A 13,708-nucleotide genomic window follows, 5' to 3' on the forward strand; every position below is an offset into this window, starting at 1 on the left:
AATATTTTATGTACAATAAAGATAAGGCCCAAGCTCTAATCCTGTTTATGCTCAGAATAGATTATGCAATCAAGCGCACACTCTTTCCTATATCTAAGCGCAAACCCAGATATTCAGAAACTGCATGCGTGTGTAATAAACTCGTGGATTCTAGATACTCTCTGTGATTGTTTAGTATGATAAAATCCGACCTGAATAATGACCGCCATATTGCCCTTATCGCTTGTGTGTGCAATTGCTCTTTTTTAGTACAACATGAAAAATTATGTACTTTTTTTCATTTCAATCTTTATTTGGGAAATAATTTAATATTTATATTCCTCAGATATAAATTGAAATCGTGACAATATGCAGAGAAAGGACATAAAAAACGTGCGGGCGGAAATCGATTGAATTGATTGATTGAATCATGCCATGTTGATATTAGTGTGTAAATAAATTGAATAAACAGAAACAATTGCGTATTGAAGCGACACATGGGAATTGATTTAATTGATGTGATTGAAAATTGGAAACTGTAATTGGAAAAATAATTTTTATTTAATTGTTGATATTCATCATTTTCGTATTTTTCAACCAGAGTCAGAAGTACGACAAGCTACCCGAACTCCAAAAGGACACCACACGTAGAAAACCTTATTCTTCATCCCTCCCCTTCTCCTCAAACTGAAGAGATTTCTTACCACAAAACAGAGAATACAGCCCACCATCAAAGCCTTCTCCAGGCAGACCATAGAGACCGTAACATAATGCTGAAAAGATGAGCCGAATAGCTCTACCGTCCAACCAGGCTTCCGACTTTCTTGAAGAAGGCAGAAAAGAGAAAATAACGAAGCTCATTAGTACAATGAACAACCCACAAAAAAGGCAGGACCAAAAGGTTCAAGCATGACAGTCAACCTAAAACAAGCATTAGGTCCGCTTAGAAAAAGATCATTCCACGGTTGGCTTGGGAACTATTTGCTCCTTTCTTCAGTGCCAATCTAAAGATACACACAAGGTCCACCAAATGAGTAAAAACGCATCCACTTGATGCCGAATCTGGAAAGAACCGGTCCCCCACTTTTTTTGTCAACGGACATTACGCAGTTTCTAAGAGAAGAGTCGACGGGTTCGTCAAGGACAGAGGCAACTCATCAGACTTTGCCTTACCTCTGCCTCTTCTTCTGCTTTCTTTTTCTTCAGCCTTTGCCCCGTTCACAAGCGAGGTCGGCTCGTCGTGATCGGTTTCGCCATTTGGCTCTATCGAATGTCTGATCTGGGTGCAATCTCGAGGCTTTTAAATCCCCATCCAGCGTATCAAGCCATCGTTGCTTCGGCCTGTCTTTTGGTTGCTTACCATCGAATTCGATGTTCAGACCAATTTTGGCAAGAGAATACCATCGAAGACGCCTCTCTCGCGACTTTTCCCACGATCGGTGCAAGTCCATAACGATCGCGAATATCCTCATTTCGGATGTGATCAAAACGTGTCACGCCACTAGTCCAACTCAACATCTTCGTTTCCATTACCGCAAGACGCTGTTCATTGTCTTTTATAGTTGGCCAACAGTCAGAACCGAGGGCGACAGGACGGACGACATTGTGGTAAATTTTAGATTTAAGACGTTCGTTGATACGTTGATCACAGGGAACAGCAGTTGTAGAACACCACTTCATCCACGTTGCCTTAATGCGTGAAGCAATTTCATAACGCAGTTCTCCATTGGCTGATAGCGTTGATCCGAGGTATTTAAATCACTCAGTTCTGGACAGATCAGGCGAACATTCCATTTTTAGATAAGTTGCTCGAGATCATTTTTGCTATTAGATGCTAGGAAAACATCATCTGCATAAAGCAGTGTGTAGGGCGCTGGACGTTGGATGTTCCGTGTGACAGGAACAAAGAGGAGTGGTTACACGAAGCGGTTTTGATACACCCGCCATACTTCGAACTTTACTGTTCGTATCTTAGTATATTTGCTATTCATTCTGATGGAGTGCGCAGGGTTCGTCTTTTATATGCAAGTCGAAGGTGGCACCATTGAAAACAGTAACCCTACGAAGATTGGAACTGTGTGCGGCAAGGTTAGCGGAATTCAGGAATGCAGAGCTGTGTGAGATGCGCAGAGGCAAAACCAAAACTCATGACACAACTTATGGGAAACCTACCTGCTCACCAAATGCAACCAGCCCGACCATTCACGAATACTGGTACCGACTTCGCCGGCTCTCTATGGACCCACTTTAAGAGCAGAGGCAACCGCCCACAAGAGGTGTATCTTGCCGTTTTTTGTTGCTTTGCAACTAAAGTGGTTCACCTAGAACTAGTGACGAATCTAACGAGAGAAGCCTTCATCAAAGTGCTAAAACGTTTCATCGAGCATAACTAACTTTGAGGGCGCCAAAAACGAACTAGCAGAATTAAGCGAAACCATACATTGGCATCAAGTTTGCCAATGAGGTACCCGACAAGGATAGGCGTAAGAAGGGGAATGGTAGGGGATTTGGGGTAAGCTACATCCACTATCGGGAGAGATTCGGAGGAAGGAGGGGAACATAGACTGAGGAAAAGTGGCGACAGAGTAAAACAACTGACAAGCCAGAAAATTTAATGGGCGGAGGGGGAAGCTGGGCAGGACAGCGGGTGTTGCGAATGTGAGACCAGAAAGGTTTGAGGTTTCCGCGCTTTAGTGAGTCTTCAACACTGGCCAAATATTCGCTTCTGGGTTTGCATATTAATGATTTGACCGAGGAACGTAGAGATCTGAAAAAAAAAACTAAGTCAGCATAAGTTCTAGAAGACAGGAACTAATTCCTCGCTGTGTGTTTTTGACGTAGTTTTTTGTAGACTTCAGTGGTCAACCAGACAAGGTAAGAGCGTAAGCACTTAGGAGAGAAGGGGACGTAACAATTAAGAAGATCAGATAAAATGATATAAAAATGTTGAGTGCTTGGTTACAAGTCAATGGAGAGAAGAGAGGAACCCAGTTGATTGCCGCCAGGGCTGAGTTCAGACCTTCGAAGCTCGCCTTATGAAAGTTGAACTTGGAAGGCTTGTGAGCGACAGGAGAGTGGAGTCCGGTTATCTGAGCATCGAACTCGAGAGCAGGATGATGGGCGTCAAAAGTTCGGTCAAGTGGTTTCTAGAAAGGTTAAATTGGAGGGCGCCACAGGTGTACATGAAAGTGGGTAGAGGAAGGGTGAGTGGAGATTAAAGTCGCCACAGAAAATGAAAGGAAGTCAGGCAAACAAAACCATTAGGACCTCTAATAATCTGTCGAAAAAATATACACACGATATGATAAACGGGCATACGTTTGGCGGAATGACTCGTAGGGTGACAGAATCTTAGGAGGAGGAAGAGGAAAAGACGATTTCGACACGGAGAAGGAACTTAACAGCTATTAGGACACCTCCGCCGATTGTCTTGCCAAACGCAGCGCAGAAATGCAGATGCCGTAATGTTGGAATGCTAAGGCAGTTTGAAATCCGACAGCTTGGTCCTTAGATCCCTTACATTTTGATAAAAGAGTGTAAAGTTGGCGGAATCATTTAAGAGCGGCGAGGCAGGCGAGCAGGCCGAAAATTTTCACAAAGCTTAGTTCTGTAATAAGGCTTGACGATGACCACTTGTGGCCAAAAGGACGATAGCATCGAAGTAGTGGGGATATGTCACTTTGAAGGAAGCTATCACTCGGTCAGGGGAGGCGAGAGGTGACAAAGTTGAGTTGGCTTTGCTTCTGATATAAGCCAGAATTTCGTCGGACTTGATGGAGGACGCTAGCCTCGGTACGAACAGTTGTTTCGGCGGCGAGGCGACGTTCAATTGGGGCCCGCTCGGGTGGCATGAGGTCGGAAGGGCCTGCGATTCAGCGGTGGTGGGCGTCGATGATGCACAGGAGGAAGCGTGTGGTGGTGTAAATGCAGCGACAGTAGGACAATCCTCAGAAGGGCATAGCCCAGCCGATGCTGAGTAGAGAACATGTCCCTCGGATTGAGGACGATTTTTTAGTTGGCTAGTTGGCATCGCCGTGCTGATACAATCGTTTATAGACGCAGTGTAACAGTGCGCGGCAAGTAGAGGCAGAGAATTAGTCGACCGGGACGACTTAGGTATGGCGCCAATATTGTTGGCCGCAGTCGCCGGCAGGGTATAAGTAGAGCCAGGAGCTGAGGCTACGCTGGTGCTCGATGAAGCAGCAGCTTGAGGGAGCAGTATTGACGGTGGTGGACCAGAGGATAAACTTCAAATCACATATGGAGTATGCGCAACCAAGGCATATAACATCGGAGCACTGATTGCGAGAATGCTATCAAATATATTATAGGTGGCCCAAGGCCGAGCCATCGACTCCTTATTTCGAGGGTGATCAGTTCGATCCTACTGCATGCGGCCCCAATGTGGGCAGATGCACTGAAAGAGAATGGAACTGCGTATCACGCAACTGAGTTGCATTTGCAGAACAATACCCGACGAAGCAGCCTGCAGATAGCAGGAATGACCCCCATTGAGATTCTGGAGAAAGAAGGAAAACAACGACTTTACGAGCGAACTCGCCGGAGAATCTGCTGCTCGTCGGCAGTAGTTCGCACGAAGTGAAACCATCGCGAAACGGCAGCGAAATGGCAGCGAAATGGCAGCGAAATGGGACGAGTCAGAAAAGGGCCGGTAGACCCACAGAATCATGTGGGATATACGGAAATGCATCGAGCGACTCCACGGCAAGGTAGGTTTCGACCTAACCCAGTTCTAGAAAGGACGCAGAGGCATATCTCTTTCGATTTGGGCATGATAATTCGCTGCATTGAACAAAGTGGCCGAATACTGCATAGGGTGCAGAATTCATTTCATTTCATTGCCCAAGCTACAACCGGTGGGCACAGCCAGGGAGTACATCCCAAAATGTAGTGAAACATATGTTGAAATTAAAGGGAATATGGACCGAAGTCGAAAGGGTGATGGCAGCCATCCATAAGAAGCTTAGGCAGGAAAAAATCAGTCGGAAAAATTGAAGAAGAAACGCGAGAATTAACACTAGCACAGGATAGATTCTTATCCAGAGACGCGACGTAATATCATATGGGAGTCCGCGTGGAGAATGGAAGGAGAAGGGGGTAATTTTAGTGGGTAAGAGTTTCACATCACCGAGTGGCAGGAGCCCGTGGTAGCTTTTGAAGCTTTCCACCTTCCATCACCAAAAAAAAGAAACGGACAGACGGACAGACATTGAACCCATTCTTAGGGAAGGGAAGTAGATTCTCTCCAGCCCTAAGAATCGTGAATGAAATTTTAATATTTCACTGGAATGTCAATTATCCTCATTAGCTATGGCGTCAGCAACTCATTCGAATGGCTTAAGATGCAGTAAATTCACGTGAAATTGATAAGCTGGAATTGCTATAACTTTGAAAATAATAGCCGGATTTCCATGCAACTTGGCAGTATGATACGCGATGCTGTCCTATATACTGTCTTTGGTACTCCTGGGATGAACTTAAGGAGGGTTTCTAGGCAACTTCAAAAAGTTAGTAATATACTATTAGTAAGTTTATTTGGGCAGATCTGGGAATGGGAAATATTTTGAGGCCTAGATTTCGTATAGACGTGTTACCTGATTTTTTCAAATTTTTCGGTTGGGTAGTTTCCGAAAATGAGTCCTTTCTCACTTTAAGATCGCATATTTGGCTCCTTATTCGCCCAATTTGCAATTTAAATCAAAAATAACATCAGTTTCGGAAAATACTAACCGGGGCCTTTCATTTGATACCCCACAACACTATATATGATTGAACAAAAAATTTGACATCCCCCCTCCCCCCTTATTCACTGTCAGCAGCTCAGAGGCCTTCCCTACACGTTCATTAGGCCAAAATTCATAAGACAGAGGTTAAGACAACAAGACCTGGGAATTGCAATATTCATAAGCAACTGTTCATTTGTGGAAATCAATGGAAAGTCGAAATCGTTTTAGGGTGAAAAATTGGCCTCATAAATGAACCAGTTGTTTTTTGACAGTTTCGACAGTCCTTCCTCATGTTCTGCTAGCCTCGACCAAAGTTCCCGATTTACAAATGGTCAGATAAAAACCAAACGCTTCATATCTTAAATTTACAACTTCCCTGGTGGACGACCAGTCCATGAACTGCTTTCAATTTAATGCAGAAATATCAGTTTCATAACATGGTTTCCCATTTTATGTGTACTTTGATCCATGCTGGCCTTCTTCGACATTTCAGGAAGAACTTCCAGCAAATCCCTTTATTAGACCGCAAAGGGAAATTTATCATGGCATTTCCATAAAAGCAATATTAACGCCACCAAAATTACCCCCATAACTTGCATATTTAATTACCTACTTATCGCCTTATTTATGTGGATCCTCCAAAAAGGATCCCATTTCAATACCCGAACTGAAATTTAATCCTGCCAACGTATATGGACTACATTTTGCTTTATGACCACGCTTTCCAAATCATCATTGCGTAAGTACATAGGCATTCAGGAAATCGGTATGAATCCTTCAGTCACAAGAGAGTTCCTATCTCCCAAAGCAACGACATACTGCACTCTCGAATTTCAGAGCAGTAAAATCAATCATAAAGGTCGTAACCGTGCGAAACGAGAACGACAGGATATCAAACGAGCATCATCCGAGCGCGAATTAATGTCGAAAATAGCGTGATGAAAGCAGAGAGAGCCTTGGCACCCAAATGAACTGACGAAAATCCGATACTAAACGAGGCGTTGATGGCGCTAAAGTGGAATGAATTCCGGTGAAAATAAAAAGTACCGAAAAGTCGATATTGTGCCAAATGAACAGCCACATATTGAGTGAACTTCAAAGGATACTTGCAAGTGAAAGTGCCGTTGCTCTATAACCTATATCGGCTATGATAGCTCCGATGCGGAGAATTTGGTATTAAGGTCGCCTGCCGCTGCGGGGTTGGGTTTCAATTGGTGGGCGGCGGCAGGACGAAATTCCGATGGAAAGTGAATATGCGACGAAATATCGAATCGATATCGGTTTTCCTTCGCATTTATCCATTCAGAATTTTTCTGGGAATTCTTTGACATTTTCTTGCCGAGCAGGGGGTGATTCCGTCGAAGCCATTCACTGACAGAGAAAACAGAGAAAAGCAGCACAGGAAGAGGTGTTCTCCGAGCCTAGAGCTGAAATCAATATGCTCCCTTCGAAAAACTGACAAATATATAATGTGGAGTAAGAACAGTTTTATCCCCACATTATGTACGTACATATCCAACTATCACGAATACCCAACGTTTCAAACACTCAAACATACAAGCTCCCCCCCGGCATGTACCTTGCGTTGTATGCAATTTAGCAAAAATCGATTTCCATTGTTTCCAAGCTTTTAGGAGCCCACCAGGTTAGTATGTTATGCCATACATCCACTAATGGTAGTTCTGGCATGTCCTAATGGCCTAGAGCAGATTGTCATTAATTAGAAGGACGAAGAGACGAACGGTGGAGCGAAAATGGGGACATTCATAAGCAGTGAACCTGCAACGCATACAATTTCATAAGGAACGATATTTTCAGACTAATTATATTAATAGGACAATGAGAAGTGGAGCTAAGGTTAAGGAGCAAGCAATGACCTCGAAGAGCAAGTGTTGGCCTAGAAGGGATACTCTAAATTCCAATAAGTGCAAGGCTTGTGTTTCTAACAGGGATCTTTCTAGTTTTTAATGACTTGGGAAGCGGAGGGAATGGGAACAAGATTAAATTTAATTTGTGAGAAAGTAGCAGGGTCAGCTATTCAGGATGAAATTGAATTGAAAATGCTCCAATAATGCAATAATGGAAAGTGAAATTCAATATGGAAGTAATAAACCCGATGCAAGTTAATTGCACTCGCATTTTCTTGAACAATTTTGAAAACCGCTTCCCCCAAAAACTCAGCAGTCATGCAACTCCTTGCATAAAAAGGATTTCATAATAGATCTAGCCTTTTCCGAGTGAATTGGATGTGACAGGCAGGCCGACAGACATAAAATCATGAACCCTCTCCTGTGTCATTGGCGCTGAGCTTTCCATATCCCAGGTAGATCCGTCGAAGTTCCAATGGTAAGTGAAGGAAGGGTCCCAGAAACTGCAAAGCAAATAGCCGAAAATAAGGCGGCTAGCTTGGGTAGTATCCCCTACATAGCTCTTAAGACAGTAATCAAGACACAGCTAAATAATTCTGCCAAAGCGTTTACCACATGTCTTAAGGAAGATCCTGGCACAGTCCCACGGTCCTCTTCGGACACCCATTGATTTGGACACTACAATCGGCGCCCTTCCGTAACTGACACCGAGCAATGGTTTATACTGAATGGAGACACCAGTGAATAAGGGCTTTCGAGTTGTACAGCGCAACTCCACACAAGAGCCCACAAGCAGTTCTGTCTGTAACTCTCCTGGAGGACATGCTCTCAGAAGGGCATCCCGATTCCCATGATATCAGATAATCTCTGATAAGGATTCGTCGAAAGAGCTACTCCGGATGAGTCCCCTGCAGGCTCGAATTTGATCACTCTTCTTGAATATATGAGGACGTGCGAGGAACTTTTCAACAGTCAACTATCGCTCCTCGTACAATACAATACCAAACAGGAAAACACTAACACAAAAAACATGAAACTGGTGCCTGTCCAGCACGACCAATATGGCCATTCACCCGCCATACTGCAGATGAAGTAACGTCGAGGAAGTACCTCCGTCACTGGAAGGTGCCAGATATCACTACTATAAATGCACTGGCTGAAATCAAAAATAACGTTGACTACCTGAACACCCATGCCGTCCAGATTGTGGATTTTACTGTGCGCTTTGGAGTCAGAGAGGAGACCAGTTCCCTAAATGTGCCCCACACAGAACACAACCCTGACTGGAGGCAAGGTTCCGCTACAAGAGAAACTCATTCAAGCTACCAAGCCCCGTGCGGAGGAAGACCATCTCGAGCCCGACAAAGGTTCCTTTCACACATATTTTCCGTCCATTTATGTGACCCCACCTTTAATGCTTTCGTTCCACCTAATCTACCACTTAGATGAAACACTCTCATCTAAGAACTTTTTGATGGCAAGCTGGCATAATCCCCCCCCCCCCTTGGTCAATATAGTTTGTAGATCTGTTTGCAGCAAAGGTGCTCTTCTCCTGATCCTGTTGGGGCGAGGCTGGACTACCTCTAGATCAAGAGGAGTAATACCCAACAATACCTGCATAGCATCGGTCGAAACTGTACGACATACAGGAAGACACACTAACAGCGCCACTCGTTGACAGGCGTAGAACAGTTTTTTGTCCTGCACCATCATCGCAAATTCATGAAATACAGGGGATCTGTACGTCGTACACGCAACAAAGAGTCCCACATATGTGGATTCGGGAGCTCTACTGATTAGACCTCAGTCACACTTCATAAAACGCCAGAACAGATACACCAATTTAGTCAAACGTATTCTGAGCTTGATTAGTTGCAGATATAAGTACATGAGTTTCCAACACATTTCGGCAAACTTAACCAGAGCCAGAAAGCGTAATTCGCAGGTATATCACTGACTTCGATCAACTTCCTTTTTTTCATCCACTAATCGCGGACATTGGAACACAACAATCCACCGTTGCTGCTATCACAACATATTCAAATAGCTTTGTCACCGAAAAACGAGCTCTCCCAAGATCTTCTTCACCCGTTCAATTGAAAACCAACACAATTGGGACTCAGTCGTTAACAAACTTTCTGTCAACACTCCTGACCCCGGGCTCCAGTCGGCGCCGCCTGCTGAACCTAAGGTCTTACCCACTATGGATGAGTCTTGTATAGCGACACCTATCTATCGAATTACGATACTGAGCATTGCGAACAACTTAGGAGGAAACTCCTCCTAGCTGTAAGAACTGCATTATCGCTTCGCTTTCAGTCGATAGGTGTATACCGTAAAATATTACGACCAAACGTTGCCAAGGAAAGCACAAACGATTAGCTCAAACAGTACTGCGCTCCCTTCAACGATATGTGATGGAAGGTGGGCGACTAACTCTAAAGAGCGTCTCTGCCATCGTTTATAAAGTGATTTCTCTGCCTTCCAGAGGAGAAGCGTAATGGTGCTGAGGTTCTGGAACAACTTAATGTCTAACGTAACCTCAACACCTCCGCCAGCGTTCCTGAACTAGATATTAAGAAAGTTCGAGAACAAACGAGCTGTCGAGTCTACTACGGGATCTCTTTGTTAACGACTTATGTGGTGGCGAAACCACAAGGGCCAAACTAACCCTAAACATTCAATACGGATAAGAGAAAATTCTGTGATGCTCGGCTTATTTTCGTTATAACGTGGACTAAGTTCTCAGTGGAACACTCATTAGAGCTATCCAATATGACAAAAGAAAAGGCGTGAGAGTAACAGCCGGAATTGATGTTAACGCCCACTATATCTGCAAGAGAAGTTCCAGAATCAACGCGAGTGGATTGAAACTATTAGAGTGACTGATAGAAGCCAGACTACAGATAATAAATTTGGGTGATGACCAATTTACAGCACCTAGGAGACAACGCATTTTCGGAATTGAGAAAATAACCCAGGTGATTACACCTAACATGAGAGAAGCTTTCGAAGAAACATATCCACTTATGACACCAAAGAAGGGTAAAACACCATGGTGGAACTCGGATTTAACTGAATAAAGGAGAACGACAAGGGTGCTCCTCAACCAAGCTTTAAAGTGTGATTCAGCGTTAGCGTCAGTACAAAGAGATTCCAAAGGTTCTAAAGAAGAGAATAAGACCGGCTTAGCGATCACCACGGAGACGCTTTTGCGGACAGACTAACTCCCTTGAGATCATCTCAAAGTTGGAGCGGATCCTTGTCAAAGAACACAACCAGCAGCCGGGTTAGCGACGTTTATAAAAGGGACTACACACAGAAAGCAATGAGAAAACGGCAAACCATTTGCTTGAAGTGCACTTCCCAGATCGGGATGCAGTTGCGCGGCTTTCAAGTCACTATCCAGCATATCAAGTCACCGTTGTTTCGTCAGGCCTTTTGGTCGTTTCTCATCGACTTCGATGTTCAGACCAATTTTGGCAAGTGAATTCTCCCAACTACGTGCCCATAATACCATCGAACACGCCTTCAATTATGCCTCATTCGGGGCGATTTGTAACGCGGTAAGGCAACTTGGAATCGATCCACTGTTAGACAGTTGGATTCTACACATGCTAAAGTGGAAGAAAATCCAAATATTGGTCTATTCAGGCAGGATGTATTACGGGTTCTCTTTCCTCTGTTATGGCTTCTGGTAATAGACACCTTCCTATGGCTGTTTTGTGTGCAGTGAATGGATATTAAATAAATTTTAAAAAATTACATAAAATTAGCTATCCCAGGGCGTAGCAGAGTGGATTGGTACCCACGACGGAGCATAATACCTGGAAACGTTAGACTTCATCTTTTTTAGCACCGTTACCCTCTCCATTCTATGGTCATGTTATACAATATGCCGGGTAACTACAGAATTGATATGTGTTTTTCTGACCCCGCTTTATTAGCTCAGCTTTTTTCAAATGTTCCTTGACCCGAGTGTTGGCTGACCGTTCGGTTTATCCTACGTATGTACAAGGGCAATCTTGACAAAACATCTTGCGGATGCCGCTTTTTTCTTCTTCCTTCTTCTGGTCTTTTGTGTGAATTTGGCTAGGTATGTGTCCATCTTCATCCTTTCTTGTTCAAACAAACTTGTTAGGCCATTTCGTTCCTTCGTACCTTACATCTTCCTAATTAAGCTCTGGATTAGATTGTTGAGGAAGCTGGGAGTCTTGAGTCCGTACCCACTTGATGACGGACCTCACCTCTGCAGAGGTCCATTGTCCATTGTTGTTCCATTTTCTTTTCTAGGACGCCATGAAAATTTTACTTAATAGTGGGGATAAAGGATTACCCATCGCTGTTCCTTCGGTCGTCGGATTTCGGGCAACTCTAATCCAGAGCTTAATTAGGAAGATGCAAGGTACAAAGGAACGAAATCGCCTAACAACTTTGTTCGAAAAAGAGAGGATGAAGATGGACACACAACGAGCCAACATAACATACTCAACGGAAATGTTCCCAGCTTTGCGACAAATCTTGGCCAAAGACTCGGATCGCGATCTCGTTGACATAACGCATTGAGCTCAAACAGCACCACCTCGAATCTTCTCTGACATTCAGGTGAGAGTGAAAGGTAAAATCATCCCTAAAACAGTCCTCAGAAACACCAACAAAGGGGAAGTGTATGTCGCACTAACCGCAGTTAACAGAGGCCTTGGAAATAAAGCATCGACAAATAGTCTTCATAACAACATAAAAAACGTTTTCATTGGTACAGCCACAAAGGTCTTCGCACAAGCTTTTGCGGACGATCTAGCCGTTATAATTATCAGCAAGTCTGTGGGCATATAGCATATGAATTTCTGTATGGCACAGTTGGTGCCTCGTAACGCTACGAAGACTGAACAGCTAACTACCTAATCAGGACCGGACATCCAGCTCATCTCAACCCCAAGCTAAAGTACCATATCTAAGAACAATATTACAAATTTTTTAGATTAATCAGATGCTGTAAAACCACGATAGGCAAGACCTATAATACCACCATACCATAATAATAAAGAGTATTGTGATGTATGCGTGCATCGTCTGATCGCCGAAAATGAACTTTACTAACACCAGGAAACCTTGTATGACTGAATATTACTGAAGCTTTCATTTTTAGGTGAAACGGAGCACAGATAACCACGAATGCAGTCGTTGGCGCGAAGATAGGTGCTGGTAATGAGGAGGCTGACAGGCCTGGTTGCCAAGGATTCAGATCTAGAATGGTGGGGCCAGAGTCAGTATTTGGTATTCGAACACTCATTGTCAAGTCTACCCTGAAGTGGTAAATTACAAGGATTCACTCAGCCGAATGGAGAAATTTGAACTCCTGTTGGCAGATGAAAACCTGTGAAAGATCTGGGCACCGCTCAAGCAGCATTTTTGTTGTCCCTTAAGAAGTGGGACATGAAAACCCTAAAAGGGCTTTTAATGGGAGACTACTCTTTAAACTACCAGGTGAAAAAAAATGGGGTGGTAGTTTCGGCTATTTGTTGCCAATGTGCGGAGGAGGAGATGGCCATAAACTCCTCCTCAGAGCTCAGACTAAGATGCCTCAGTAAGGTTTTCAGGTTTTCTTCAAAAAGAATCTGGGCACTCTTTGAATCTGAAGGATGTTCGTAACATGTGGGAGGCAATTTAACATGCCATTTTCCATTTGCCTAACAACGGCTCCCATCACTAATTTAAACTAACTAACTAGCCTTTGTCCCATTTCGATAGCGAGGTCAACTTCATCCAGATCGAGTTCACTATTTCTGTCGGTCATAAGCTTGGCCCACGAGGAGTGAAAAGATTCTCAAATCATTGTCTAACGTGACGAACCACAAAAGAAATACTGACATACTCTTCCTGATTAAGAAGTTCATTCCAATCTGTCCTTGTCCTTAATATTAACGGAAAATTCGAAGCTATAGGATCCACATTTATCGAAAATTAAATTGGTAGCTGAATAGTTAAGGTCCTTAACGCCAACCAATGTTAAATGAGATACAAGAGTCAAAGGTGATAGTTTCAGCACGGGGTAGGCGTTTGTCATATCTAGAAAGGATCATATCGCAGATGCCGAAATTTATATCTGCGCTA

General features: G+C 43.7%; 1 protein-coding gene across 3 annotated transcripts in view; it reads right to left on the reverse strand.

Moving 5' to 3' along the window:
- Window positions 1–13,708, reverse strand: part of LOC119651062 (protein pellino) — a 206,796-nt gene that overhangs the window by 23,681 nt on the left and 169,407 nt on the right. The window lies entirely within an intron of this gene.

This window comes from Hermetia illucens, chromosome 3, assembly GCF_905115235.1.
Source record: "Hermetia illucens chromosome 3, iHerIll2.2.curated.20191125, whole genome shotgun sequence".
NCBI lineage: Eukaryota > Metazoa > Arthropoda > Insecta > Diptera > Stratiomyidae > Hermetia > Hermetia illucens.